The sequence below is a fragment of the Eleginops maclovinus genome, chromosome 22, assembly GCF_036324505.1.
Source record: "Eleginops maclovinus isolate JMC-PN-2008 ecotype Puerto Natales chromosome 22, JC_Emac_rtc_rv5, whole genome shotgun sequence".
Taxonomy (NCBI): Eukaryota; Metazoa; Chordata; class Actinopteri; order Perciformes; family Eleginopidae; genus Eleginops; species Eleginops maclovinus.
Window position 1 is genome coordinate 6470323 of NC_086370.1, and position 15533 is coordinate 6485855.

At 39.1% G+C, this 15533-nt stretch overlaps 2 long non-coding RNA genes across 2 annotated transcripts; both read right to left on the reverse strand.

The window, feature by feature from the left end:
• Positions 1-82: 82 nt before the first annotated feature.
• Positions 83-2311, reverse strand: LOC134858666 (uncharacterized). Its single transcript, XR_010164990.1, has 2 exons — positions 1964-2311; positions 83-835 (listed from the first exon to the last, which is right to left on the reverse strand). It is a non-coding gene; the product is annotated as an uncharacterized LOC134858666 (long non-coding RNA).
• Positions 2312-2760: 449 nt separating this feature from the next.
• LOC134858665 (uncharacterized) lies at positions 2761-4105 on the reverse strand. Its single transcript, XR_010164989.1, has 3 exons — positions 3835-4105; positions 3429-3603; positions 2761-3174 (listed from the first exon to the last, which is right to left on the reverse strand). It is a non-coding gene; the product is annotated as an uncharacterized LOC134858665 (long non-coding RNA).
• Between the last annotated feature and the right edge of the window lie 11428 nt (positions 4106-15533).

The window sequence follows — 15533 nt, forward strand, 5'->3', positions numbered from 1 at the left end:
AAGTTACTGACTCTTCCCTACAAAAAGTTAACCTTCCAAAATGACAGTGGTCTCATATAGAAATAAAGCCATAAACCACAAATGACTTAATTGCAATTTAATTAGAAACAAATAAAGCAATAAATATTTTTCTCCCTAAAATATATAAACACATTGGGAATACGCATGGTAACAGAATGCAGACGAGGAGACCACCCCCAACAAAAGGCTTTTCTCCACAGCAACTTTTGAAGATATTTTTCTTAAAAAAAAACAAGAGAACTTTGAAGAACCACTTGGAGTAAGCAAAGAAAAAAGGTGTCTCGTAAACATCATATCCATATTCTGCATTAAATGTCAGCAACTCACTTGGAAATGTGAAAGTAAGAAAATAACTTAGAAGTTAACATAGACTTAACATAAGTTTCCTGCCTTTCCTCTGAGCCCATGCCATTCGGTGTAGCAATTCCTGTATGGCATCAGACACAGCGGAACCTCGCATCTCTGGCACATCCAAGACGTCTTCTGGTGCCTCCCCCGGGCTTTGCCGAGGCTGCCCTGCATGCTCCCAACAACCTGGTACCACTTGGTGGACTGCATGGCCACAGAAAGGTGCTCCAATGATGTTCCACTTGGCCTGTATATCTTTGGTTTGCATCTCCTTGGTCTGTATCTGCTTTGGTCACAATGGCTGTAATGGCTGCAGTCACACCTGTGTCTCTTGGAATCAGGTCGTCTGAAATCACGGTTGGCCCATTGTCTTCTTTCGGGTGGTGACAGATATGTTGCAGGGGGCGAACAAGCAGGAAACCACAATAGTTATTCCTTTGCATCTCCACGATACTTCTCATCTGGACTGAAACAGGAAGAAAGGCAGGAATTTAATTTCTGTAATTGGCATTGCAAAAGGTAACTTCTAAATATACTACTGTAAAAATATATATACTATATAACTAAGTACATGTACTCAAGTACAGTACAATTTTGAGGATCTTCTATTTGAGTATTCCATTTGATGCAACTGTTTGGAACTATAAAACACATTAGCTCCACCTTTGCTAGATGCATAAGATAAAACTATTTAGGCACTTTTGTTGTACACTTGTTTGTACAAGTTTTAATGCAGGGATTTAACTTGTAGCAGAGTAATTATACTCTAGAATTATTACTAATTTTCAGAATGTTGGACATAGGACCTAATTTCCAAGTTAGTCAGTGTGCTATTTATCAGTGGAGAGCGTTTTCAACTAATTTAATCCAGTCCTTCTAGTTGCAGAGTTCGATAAATAGCACACTGGCTCACTTGGAAATGAGGTCCTATGTCCAAAATTCAGAACCACACCTTTAAATTAAAGGACCGGAGTACTTCCTCCACCACTGAATACAATTTTGCACATTAGAGACACATTACATACTGTATATTCTGCAGGTGATGGAGTGAATGTAGAACCCGTGGTAGCACTTCTCTAGCTAACACCGCTTGAAAATAAGAGTAACGCTTCAGTTAGCTAGCTTCCTGGCAAAGGTTGGAAAAGTACTCAGATCATGCACTTATGTATAAGTAGAAGTATCAGAGTGTAAAATACTCCTGCATTCAAAATGTAAAGTACAAAGGTATTGGCATCAAAACATACTTAAAGTACCAAAAGTATTAGTACTCATTCTGCACATTGAGTTTTTCAGAATAAAAACTCAATGTAGTCAGCCATGAAACGCTAATAATATAACTGCCTTTAAGTGAAGGTGCTGCTAGCTAGCCAGCTAACTAGCTTGCAGTCATTTAACTAAATTACAAACACGTTAATTCCACCTGTTGTCGGTAAATGTAACACACTCGAAATGCGAGTGGCCAAAATACCAGTTAATAAAGATGGCTCTGAATGCTCAATAAACTCTTGTATTAATTATATTTCATCAGCTGTTCAACTGCTCTCTATTGGTGGTTAAGCAACGGGGAAGATTGAGAAGGTGTGTCCGCACTTACTCGTCCCGCTTGGCCTTCCTCGGTGACTCCCTCCGTGATACCCATGGAGATACCCGCATGTCAGAATTGTCTCCACACTTCCTGTCCGTGAGCTTGACGGCGTAACATTTACCCCATGAACGGTTTTCAGATATATTCTGCACAATAATTTGAAGGTTGTTCAAAGTTGAGGACATTTTGGATAAAGCAATCGAGTGCAGTGCTTTGACTTGCAGAGAGAGCAAGCGCATTTTGTGGCATTTGGAAGCAGTGGCAGGTACTTCCGGTGGCAGCTGCAGATGCCACTACTTTCCGAGGCATCTGTGGTAGCTAGTGGCATCTAGTGGCATCTGCAGCCGCTACCACCGGAAGTACTTGCCACCGCTTGCAAATGCCACAAATTGAGCCCTATAGAGCTCCTGCGGTCACGTGACTTTTGGTTGGGAGCCACCATTTTGGCAGTCAACATGACCACCGGTGCCAGTGTTTTCTTACCGAGCGAGTATACTTCTCATTTTAATTCAAGTGAAATTCGGCTTTATAGTACAAAATTAGAGAGATTAAATATAAGCGACCCATATAATTCACCCGGTGTGCTTTTCAAGAGCATAACCTCCTGCTCTGAAGACGATGTACCCGACTTGCGCTACGCAGACATCCACAGCTATCTTGTAAGCTTTCCATCAGTGTACTCAGGAGACTCCCTCAGAGCGTACAAAAGCTTGGAGGCTTACAAATGGTGTCAGTCCGGCTTCGTAAACAACATTCAACTGTGGAGTCTTACATCCAAAAACTTCCAAAAACAACAAAAACCCAAAAAGTCAAATGTTAAGTTCATTCGAAGCTTCATCAAAGTCAACATGTATTGTTGAAAACATGTTATTGATGATTTAACTTTGAGAAATGGAGCCAGATATTGAAAAATGGTCATGAGACATGCATAGGTTGCCAGCCCAGTGAGGACATTCACCTTTTTATCATTGTTATTTAAACTAATCTCTGTCAGGGTCTTCCTATTAATCTTTTCCCTTAACAACACATTTTCAGCCCTTAGAGCTTGGCATTCTTGCTCAAGACTCTGGATGCGGGTACAGCAGGTTTCAGAGGTGCATGGTGGTGTTACTGGTTCAGGCTGGACAGGATCATCGGCTGAGTCTTCCAACGGATCTGTGATGGGGGGCTCCTTCAAAGGCTCTGTGATATGGTCTTCTGGGGCTGCATCAGTTGATGTCCTGATGAAAACACAGAAGCAGCAAAATAAGCTTTCATGCATACAATACTGATGGCAGTTTGACATGTTTACATGTTTACAGTTTGACATGTTTAATGGAAATCATATGATATTAGCCTTCATTAAATGACTGGTGTGACGTTATTGTTTATAACCATATCACGGCAGTTAACTATTTGAAATAAAATAATCTGAATAACACACCGATCACAAGTAGACCCAACATGTAATCAGACAGGAGTTTGATCTACCCACCTTTGACGGATGGCTTCTGCAGATATCTTTGCCTGCTCTACTTTGTGCAGTTTAGCCTTCTGCCTTCTGTTAAAAACCTCCAGTCTCGTTTTATGTCTCCTCTTCTCTGGAGATGGAAGGTAATCGAAAATTGAGGGGATAAAATCCGGACTCAACGGATTATCACTCTTTCTCCCTACAAAATAAGAAGGAATATTTCAACACGGGTTTGTTTACCACTAGCTTGCTACAAGCTAACTTGCTAACTGGCTAGGCTGCGCCAGAGCCACACTTGTTGAGTTAAAAAGGGACATCACAGTGTCCGTTAGCTATAATAACTGGGTGCTACTTCTTAAATTAAACTAATTAAATTTAATTAAACTGACCAGAAACTTTTTGTAGCATTGTACTGTATTCCTTCACCCACCTGATATGAAGTGATCACTGCATAAGCGAAAGCCAACGGCCGGGGGGTCCCATCTTTCAGTCTTTTTCTGAAGGCTCCTGGCTCTTTTAATCGCTCCAATCCACTTCTCCCTCCTCTCCGCGTCTTTAGGAATGCGATAATACGATACACCTTTCTTTTTCCCACGCCTATTTGTGCAACCTGGTGCACAGCAGTTATCCACCATCCTTGACAGTCTGCCAGTGCCTGTCAATTTACTGCCGCGATGACTGCCAAAATGGCTGCCCCTGTCGTATCTCGTCACGTGACCAGCATATATGACATCATCTGCAGGAGCTCTCATTCGAATGAATCGAGGCTTGACCTCTGACCTGATGACATCTCTTTTTTTTTAATGTATTTATATGATCCCAACAAATATAACACTTATTGTTGGTCTTTATTTTTAGAAATAGTTTCATGATAATTTAATCATTAGCTACTTTTATTTGAAATTGTTTATAAGTTGTTGTTTTTTTTTCTAAGGATTTCTAAAGTAAGCCTTTTCCTAAAATCATTTATTATAAATGTGTTTAACTATTGGTTGTTTTGCCAATATCTTTAATTGCTTTTGTTTTAAAAGGTTACACTTCAGACTGTATTTGAATGCATCACAAAGTATCACTACTATTTGCAGAAATCCAGTAAATAACTTTTAAATGTTGTTATTGTCTTATTCAAGTATAAATTATAAGTTGTTTTAACTGATTTGACTTACGCAACACAGTACACTCTTTGTACACAAATATACCTGTATTTGGAAAGCTTCCCCCCATAATTATGGGGAAGAATAAAAGTATTCTGATCCTGATTTAGGTTCTGATTATTATTAGTTAAAGAGCTCCATAGAGCTGAGAGAAACTGTAAACTGCAGGTTATCATTCCTGTTAGTTCACCACTAAAAGAGCAACACTTCTCGTGTAACACATAGTCATTTTATCCATTTAAATATTGATAAAAAGATAGATAAAAAAAAGTGTGTGGACACAATGGCAACTCACTTTTTAACTAGTTCGTTGTACAATACAACCAATTCCATGAGATATCTGAACATTATTTTTAAGTTTTTTAAATGTTTCTGCTTGATTTTGCTTTATATTTGTGTTGGAAAGGTTGAAGCATAAATAAACTGTAACACTTTTTTTGCCTTCATGTCTTGGCATTACCTCAACTGTATATCTGCTGTACGTCTGTACTGTAAAGCCACTTACCAAAAGGTCACCCTAATAAATCAGCTAGTTATAATTAACATTCCTAAAATAATAACTTGTGTTCAGGTGATGGGTATATTGACCAGTGGAATTTCCTGGATGATTTTAAAGGATTACATTGTGTTTTGGGTAGATTTTCTGAGCAGTCAGTGTTCCTGTTGTTGTACTCCTCTAATTTCCTTCCTTGCTGGAGCAGTTGTTGTGAGACGTTGTTAGAGTGTGTTGATACCGCAGAACAAATGGCCAGTGTTGTGGAGATATGGAGCGGTGAGCTGTTTTTTTTATAAAGAGACTCACTTAATCCCATAGTAATCCCTGTATTAGATCACACTTTGAAGGTGAAACAAGCATAGGAGAGGAGGAACTGTAGGCAGAAGATGGACAGACATTCACACAAAACTGTACATTCAATCAAAACTATGCACATGAGCAGCGATGCACAATGCAGATACAAACGCCTGTTATTATCCACACTCACACGTACACAATCTGCAGCAATAGCAGCAACGTGTCACATGACCACAGTAAGACCCCCCCTGAGAGGAGTTTGTGAGAGAAGGAGAGAGCCAGCGAGAGAGAATAGCTTCTCCACAGATGGAAACTAGGACACCAAACCCGTGTGTGTGTGTGTGTGTGTGTGTGTGTGTGTGTGTGTGTGTGTGTGTGTGTGTGTGTGTGTGTGTGTGTGTGTGTGTGTGTGTGTGTGTGTGTGTGTGTGTGTGTGTGTGTGTGTGTGTGTGTTTGTTTTGCACCCTGCTGCATCTGCGTGTGTGTGAGTGTCCATCTGTGCATGTGTCTATTTGTGTCTGTCGAGGAGCTGAATCGTGTGAATCATTGCTCATGTGTACATGTATATGGTGTGTTTGGGTGCATGTGTGCGTGTGGTTGATATCTCGGAGTTTGAGGAGATACATGTAGGTGTTTGTTTCCTGGAGAGAGTCGGCCATTTGTGCAACAACAGACTGAACATTATGTGGGTGAACTTCATGTTAGGCAGTGAGAGGTTCAATTCCCAATCCAAGCTCTTCAACACTTCCGCCATCTGATGTAATATTTAGATGAGGATCAAATGATTATATAGTATACAAGGTTTTTTGTAGAGAAATATATTGTTTTCTGGCATCACTTTAACATTTTACAGGGAAAATCTGCATTTTTGTAAAGGAGCGCATGCTGACACCTGCTACTCGGTTTAGAAAAAACCCTGGTATACACAAATTAAAAAGAAAATATATTAACCGTTAACATCTACGTGTGTACGTTTCAGATACATGCACTTAGAACAATTTGTCTATTGCTTGAAAATTAAACAAATCTCCCTGTCTCACCGGTCGGAAAGTAAATATGATCAGAAGTATTTTAAGACAATTAAAACATTTAACAAAGGATTCTAATGGAAGAGTAAAGAACAATTTGTCTATTGCTTAAACATTTGATTTGATTAGACATAATTTATTGATCCCAATGTGGGATTTTTTTTTGTTGCAGCAGAAAGTAAAAAAAGCATTGCACATGAATTAAAAATAAATAAAGGTAGAATATAAACAGTATATCTGTATGTAAATATACAGAAGTAACTGTAACCACATCGCCCTGTCTCTTTGGCCAGCAAACAAATAGGATCAGTGTTTGTCAAACTTCTTTTAATAATGCCCCCCCTTGGAAATATATGTTCATCTGAAAAGTAGAAATGTAAATCACTAAATTCATGTTTGACCAATATTTTCGTTTTGCAAGAAAATGTAGACGATATACGAACAATTTATTGAGAAACATGCTTCTTTTTTTAATTCTTTCTTCATATTTTCAGCTGTATTACTGCCACGTTTCAAGATTAAGAAGTTTACAATGTGTAAATATTGAATTATTCCTTAAAGAAACGCAACGGTCCAAGATTTTCCATGCTGTTTCTTTTAGTTATACACTGTCAGCCACCAATATCTCCAGAGAATACTAAACTTGACACACTGCCACCTAACACTTCCTGCCTTAGCCAGAAACCAAACAGAACACCTGCCATATAACAGGTAAGGCCACGTGTACCCAAAAGGGGTTGAGGAGGATTGGGAGGGAGGAGGAAGCAGGAAGTAGCACCAGCCAATTACAGCTTGACGTATGGCATCGTGCGAGGCGAGCGCCGTAACCAAGGGTGTCTATAAATCCTGCGCTAAGGATGAAAGACTGCCACAAAGGAGATTAGTGTCCACATCATCTAATGAGGTACTATATCAGCACCGCTCGGCACCCGCAGTAAAATACACACACCCACACACACAAGTACAGTACACACATGCATACCCACAAAACCCAAAATACACAAATAAGACACCTGAATGCATTTTATTTGTAAAATAACACATGGAACTGAGCCCTACAAGCAAGCACAATTCATGATGGGCTACACACACTTTCTCTTTCACACACATTGGCTACACACACACACACACGCACACACACACACACACACACACACACACACACACACACACACACACACACACACACACACACAGTAAAATACATGCACAAAGGCAATATCAGCAACTTATTAGTTGATCAATATTGCTTTGGCTCCCTACAGATGTTACAAAAGTGTCATCAAACCATATGTAACCAATGTTTCCCTGACACACACACACACACACACACACACACACACACACACACACACACACACACACACACACACACACACACACACACACACACACACACACACACACACTGCCTTTTCTCTAGATAAGGAATTTTTGTACATCCATGGATGTAGTGAGTGTGTGTGAGGATTATTACAGGTATTTACACAATGTGTTTATATTGCATGTGTCAGATTCCCACCTCCCTCACCGACACATACACTTGCATATAGCAGGTCATAATGCTGCGCTTCCCCTTTTCGCCACCAAATGTCTCTAGTTAGCAAACACAGCACCTGGTGTCTGTGAGTGTTTCAAGTGTGGATGTGTGTGAGAGAAAAATAAATCAATGGAGGAAATGGTGTGTGTTTGATACACTTTGTTTAAAAACAAAGGGGGTTAGACAGCTTTTGATTGCTGTTTGCACCAATCGTATAGCTGATGCGATTATTTTGTTGTTTTTGAAAATATCATAGCAATACTGGGAGTCACGTTTAAATAATCCATTTGCGTGACGCTGATTTGATTGACATGCTTGATTTAAGTGGCCCATTGGTAGCGGATTAAATTGCCATTTTCTTACTTACTTTTTGTAAATTTGTATTTCCAGTAAACATTTTTGACTTATTTTTAACATTTACTATGTTTATGTATGCGCAATTACAGATCAGAGCAAATTTCATGCAATAAACCTGATTCTGATTTTTGTAACTTTTTTTCCGAATCACCCAAAACCTTCCACTGTTAAAAGCTACAGACACTTAATCAAGCTGTCTCAGGAAAAACAGTGGATAACTGTATAAGTATTTACTCATAGTGAAACATGTAAAGGTGTCTTTGTCATGTGTGTGTAACAAAGCTCCACATCCAAAGGGTGCCCTACAGTGTGTTCTTGTGTGCAGGTGAACATGATACAGTGTAGTGTGTGTGTGTGTGTGTGTGTGTGTGTGTGTGTGTGTGTGTGTGTGTGTGTGTGTGTGTGTGTGTGTGTGTGTGTGTGTGTGTGTGTGTGTGTGTGTGTGTGTGTGTGAGAGCCTGCTTTCACACGGGAGTACAGCAACAACCTAGGAGAAAGATGGCCCCCTTAAGACCAGTCAATGAGAGATGGACGTGGAAACGGACGCAGCTAGCGAGACTGGCGATCAATAGTAATCATGAGGCGCTGTGGCGTTAACAGCAGATGACACATCGCTCAGGCTTTTCTAGTGCGCTGCACTCCGACACAAAGCAGCACAAAGCCATAATTCCTTGCGGGCTTAGATCAATAGATATACACTTCCACAAGTATCAGACGCATAGTAAGATTGTTTTTGGGGGTATTTTTGCCTTTATTTGATAGGTCATTTGTCTCAGGGTGCAGGAATAACTTTTTTGGCTAGCAAAGGGAGTTGAGTCGACGTACATGATGGTTGTTCCTTCACCCAACAAAACTGTGTTAGTGGCCTTTTGAGCAAGACAAAAGTAAGTGAGTGTGGCATGCTATATAAACCTACGCAACCATGACACAGAATTGTCTCTGAGCTCATAAACACCTCCCCCAGGGAAAGCTGTGATACAGGAATATTACATTCAAATAACGGCAAGAAAATGAAACAAATGCAATGAGTGATGAGTGTTCTATAAAAAAAGACCTAAAGAAGATGCTGTGAGGGAGAACTGACGCTAGAAAGAGTGTCCTGAGAAAGAGGTGTACCCTTAAACAGTATGATTAATCTGATTAAATAGTTGATTAACAGTGAATATAATATATATAAATATAACTGGTGGGTGTGTGGAACATACTAGGTGTTGTTGTGAGTGGTCAGAAGAATTAACGCACATCCACATTGAAGATCCGTTATCGCCTTTATTTAAAGAAAATCTTACCAAAATGCTTAACAAAACGAAACACTTTTAAACAGAAGATTCAAAATAATACGGCGTAGCTTGGGTACTCTTCCCTATTTCCCCTGCGGTCTGTCATGCAGTTAATAAATTGTTTGCCTTCCAGTCTTTTCCGCACCTGCCACCTGTCCCCTGTTAAAGGGCCAAAGCCACGCCTATGTGACGTCATAACATTGGAATGCGGCATCAATCAAAAACAGTAATAGATATGAATAATAGAGCATCATACGCAAACCTTCATAATATTTAATTAAAAATATAAATCCGGTAGAAAGGCAAAATGGCTTCAACACAATTTGTTTGTTGCTCAAAAAACAACACATGCTAACAAATACTAGCACGTATGGCGAATTAGCATGCGTAATGCTAAATGAGCTTTTTACTGGTTTTTTTAAATAATGGGCAGACTTAACAATGATACAGCACAAGTTACGTACTGCAAATATTTGGGGAAAACCAATCTGGGTGAAAGAATGGAGAGGGTTGACAAAGCTTTAGTCAGGACTTGCTAGCCTAGCATAAGGATGGGAAGCAGCTGGAAACAGTTAGCCTGACTCTGTATGAAAGAAAACAATATTCACTTTGCCCTAAAGCATCACATTCTGTTGATTTAACCCAAAAGATACAACATAGAATTGTTGTTTTACTTTGGACAGGGCCAGGCTAGCTGTTTACCTCTGTTTGAAGTCATCATTCTAAGCTAAGCTAACTTCGCTTGTCTATATATGACTTGTTTTAGCAGAAAAAAACACAGTTGAAATGGATAACAATGGTTGTAGCTTTATTCTGTAAATTGAAGAATATATTACAATCATAAAATAATCCCACACTGGTGGTTTTAAATATATCAGCTTGGTTTTCTCTAGACGTCTTTGGTCATTTAGGTTTATTTATTATTTATGTTGTGATGCAATGTCATATGGAATAATCATAATCATGTGGAGGTCCTGTTTTTTAAGTAAATGTTTTAGTTGATTAAAAGTCAGGGCATGTTTTGTCTCATCTCTCATCTTTTGGTACGTTTTTTTTGTCTTTGAGACTACATTTTAGACTTTTTTACTCAAATGTTATGTTGATATTGTCACAGTCATTCAGTCAACTAAATGAACAATACTTCAGACAACATTTCCACCAAACAGCTACTGTGATCCACTCCATTATATCCTCTCAAAGGAAAAGCTCTCTTCTAAGAAAGGACATTTGTAAAAAACAATGGATTGTCTTGAGAAAACAGTGATAAGGAGAGTCAGGCCAGTAATTCAGAATCAAACCTGGTCTGAAAACAGCTATCTGCCCGTGCTGAGCAGCTTATAGTCACATAAAAAGCAGAACCCCTCACAGAAATACAGCCCTGGACATTCCAATTAGAGAGTAAAGGTGTACGCGTGCGTGGCGGTGAAATTAACACACAACACTTTCTTATAGTCTCCTATGAGAGAAGGAATCATGACTTCAAACCCTTTCTGTGAGAAACACTTGGCTTCACATTGAGGTACAGTGGGGAAGAAACACACTGCGGATAATGAGCCCTGAATATCATTAGCAGAACACACTACAGGCTGCATGCTCCACACTGTTTATTATGCTTATTATAACTGTATTCATCTAACTCTCTGTCAACGACGTTCAAAATGTTCTTTGAAGAGCAAGACATCTCACTGTTTAGACTTCATTCAGACAAGATGATTTTAGTCGCGGAAAATGAAGTAGACAATTCACTTCACTTTTCTTTTCTTTTACAGTATGTGCCAGAACTTTTGTAATAAATAAATAAAATCTAGGAACATAATCTTGGACAGCATTGTGTGGTAAGCTCTGTTTGTCTTAATAAGGAGTGAATAAAAAACAATTATATTTATTATTAGTTTATTATAATGGTGAGTTCTGCCATGGGAATTAGCCACAGCTAGTCCAGACATGGCTGTATAGGAGGACAGGAAGCGTCAAGCTACACAAACGTATTTAGGAAAAGTAAATTACATTAGATGATGTGACATCAGAACAGTGTATGGGTGGATGTAACCATTGAGTGTTTTACACACTGCTGAACTAGTAATAATAGGGGCAGCTTTTTTTCATTCTCTTTTTAATTAAGTTTTCCACCTCTAACATATCTTACTCACATGCTAACATTTAGCAAAAAGGTGATATCAAGACTTCAGCTTTCTTTGGTACAATCTTTTTTACCAGAAAACCTGGCAGCCTATTACCTCATGGCATCACTCCATAATAAAATTGCATGTGTCTGTACGTGTGTGTATTCAGACCTAATGTGCGTAGGTTCTGTTCATGTTTTTTTTTTTTCACTGAGTGACAGAAGGAAAAGCATCATTTTTGAGGAATTTGTACGACCACTAAATGTTTTACTTTTGATTATAGATCACAATGGGAAGCGTCTCACGGTGAGTGAGATCAGACTTACACTATGCCATTGTGTGCTACATCTTCCCAGTTAGTGTCCTCAAAAAACTGCACAAGAGGAAACACACTGAGGCCGCATCACGCAGGGCCGAACACTTCACTTTAACTTAAGTGTTTAGCTTGAGTGGAAAAAGTGGGAAGAATAACTTTGCACTTTTGCACCGCTGTGCCAGAAAACATTAATCAATCCTCAACTAATTAAATTAATCCATGTCCAGCTATACAGCCAGTGCTACATAGGGCATCCATTCTGCCAAAGCCTTCCTCTTTAGAGCCAGTGATTGTTGTACCAAGCTGTAGCAAGGGAGTGAGGCTGCTATGTTCAGCACACCAAAGCACTCTTGGACAGCCATGGCGTTCCAGCCCAGCCAAGTATCATCAAAGTGCTGGTTTGGCAGCTGCCCTGAGGGAGGGCCGCCAAGGCCAAGTAAGGTTCTAAACCTGACACAACTACACAAGCAGAGGAAGGTGTTAAAGGCATCTCCGCTGGGAGCGGTTCTCCAGCAGTATCATATCGGACGATTCTGCTTAACGCTCGTTTAACCAGGCCACAGGACAGAGACAATCTTTTCCATAGCAATGAAGCAGGTCAAAGACAAAACCCAAAGAAACAGGATAGATAGGGCTAATTTAACATGCTTCCTCTATCAGGATATCTGACCCGTAACTGTATGTGCTACTGTGACATACAGTAGGTTACATAAGCTGGGGTTTGTTTTGCTGCTGGGGTCTGCTTGTTTTAATGCCTACAACCAGCAGGCACATCAATATCTCTCATTGTTGTATACAACAGCACAATACACAGTATGTGTTTTTACACTTGTTTTTTTTAACATATGACACAAACAAGATGTTACGTTTTGATTCTGGTTATTTTACCAAAGATGTTAGTGACTTAGATTAGCGGTTTCTCCCAGTTTTCAGTCATTGTGCTAAGCTAAGCTAACCAGGAACGGTATTAATATTCTGATCTAACTCTGCAAAAAAGTGAACAAATATGTGTTTGATAATAAACTTCTGCTTTCCAAAACTGAACTTGTTAAAAATATTAAACATAAAGTTTGACTTATTACTGTACATCAGTAGCAGGCACATGGTATTTCACATGTAAATCTTTGAGAACCAGATATTCACTTTTATTCAAATATTTTCTGTACAGTTGAGGCTCAACTCAGCATTAGATAACTCATTACCACTGCAGATGTTGAGTAAGGTTACACTTTTAGAAACAAAGCTAACCGTCCAAGATTGTGAGTGTGATTGTCATCAATGAATGAAAAATTGGCTTTACCCAATCAGTAAATGTTATTATTATTGTCTGCAGAGCAGCTGTGGCAAATGTTGAAGAAAAGGAATGGAAACAACATGGAATAGACTTCAGGAGGCAGATCCATTACAACAAGACTTTTGCTAAACTCATAGACTGTATATAAAATGGCTGAAATGCAAGCTACAGTCAAACCCCAGAATAAATGTTAGTTGAATGTGTAAGTCTATATCTGAGGTCCAGATTTTTTCCCTACATCTAATGGCTTTAGTCTTAGAGAATGGATTCATTTGGAAGTGATTAAAGCATCTTATTACATGGTGTAGTTGAAGACTTGTTTCTGAATCTTCAATTTGAACGTGTTATTGGTTGTTCATTTTTCACTAACAGACCGCTGCTAAGGAGAACAGATCATTGCTCAGAAGAAACAAGGGACTATATGCGGTCATATCTATCTACAGAAAAAAGTCTTGTAACTTTTAGGTCCCTTTATTAAAGGAATGATGTTTTGAACTGTTAGGGCTTTTGCTACCTACTACCACTACTGCCTCTTCTGATCCTACTTGTTCTGCTTGAGAAAATAATAGGCACATGGACAGACGATACACACATACACACTCTCTGGACACATTAAAAAGGATTGTCTTAAAGGTTGCAGGCAGAGTTATGTAGTCCAGAAACTGAAAAAAAAACTCACCACTTTGTCCTCCTGCAGCCAGTCAGCCATCCATGTGAAATGAAAAGAAAGACAGAGAGAAGGTGAGCAAAGATGATATCGGAAAGCATGGCAATGATACGACAGCCGTACAATGAACAATGTAATAAGCAGAATCAGAAAACGAAATGTATCCTGGGAGAAATTGGGTTTTATGCTTTATTTTTGAATGGAAAAAAAATCTATACAAATGTAAAACTAGATACCCTTATATCACCCTTATAAATTGAGGAAGCGAGAATTTACAATAAAAAAAAAAAATAAAGATATATATAAACATAATAAATTAAAGTGTTTAATAAAAGATAAAATAATATGAAATATTAATGTTTATATACGAAGGTACATTTTGTTTTTTAGATATAAAGATATCTCAGTTTCCAATATATTTAATAATACATCATTTAAACATTAATAAGCTTTTATTAGAGACATTTGACACACTTTATGTGGATGTCCAATTAATGCTATGGTAAATATAATAGATAGAAGCAATACATTCCTCAGTGTGTGCTATATAATGACTCGAAAACTGAATTATGTTATGTATTGCAAACTCGTTGCCTTTGAACCAGGAGAAAATGGCATACTGAAATATGAAAGATGGGGATGTTATGGACAAGGAAACACTGTACAATGTTTTGGCTGAAGAACCCCAAGAACCTGAGCTGCGAGAGCAAACCCTGACAGGAGGTGACTGCTCAGAGTGTGCTCCAGTGCCAACAGAAACAAAACCATTCTGCTGCAATCAATGTCAGCGCTACTATGTATTCAAGTTTTACTCGACAATAGAACAAAGTAGTAATAAACTAGAAAGAACAATCACAAACACCATTGACATACGAGACGCGGGAACCTGAAGTCTTTTCCGCGTTTGGACTCATTACTACATTAGAATTTAACAAAACGTTGCTGTCGTCTTCATTTCTAACGGATCACAGTCACTGTGAGCAGGAGAACTCCAAATCTAAGGTAATTAAAAATATATTTATTTTGTCGTAAAACAAATAAACACATAAAAATGTAAAAATGACAAGCATGAGAAATTAGAGTGTAGAACAGAGGCTAAAGCAGGGTGTGTGTGTGTGTGTGTGTGTGTGTGTGTGTGTGTGTGTGTGTGTGTGTGTGTGTGTGTGTATACATGTGCAAAATCAAAGACCTTTTCCCACCTAATACAGCTCCCACCCAACCCAACACACCACCCAGGACCCCACAGCTGAACCCTCCCCATGTCAGTAATTAGGATGTGCTCTCCAGGTTTGTGTGTGAGTGTGTGTGTGTGTGTGTGTGTGTGTGTGTGTGTGTGTGTGTGTGTGTGTGTGTGTGTGTGTGTGTGTGTGTGTGTGTGTGTGTGTGTGTGTGTGTGTGTGTGTGTGTGTGTGTGTGTGTGTGTGTGTGTGTGAGGTCATTAAATGCCACACTGCTGATGTAGGGTTGGGGAATGGGTAGGAGAGGGGGTACGTCACTTATTTTTAGATGAAGACTTGCCTCCTTTTGCCAACACACACACCTCCCCCTGCTGTGTGTGTATAGGGCACCTCCGGACC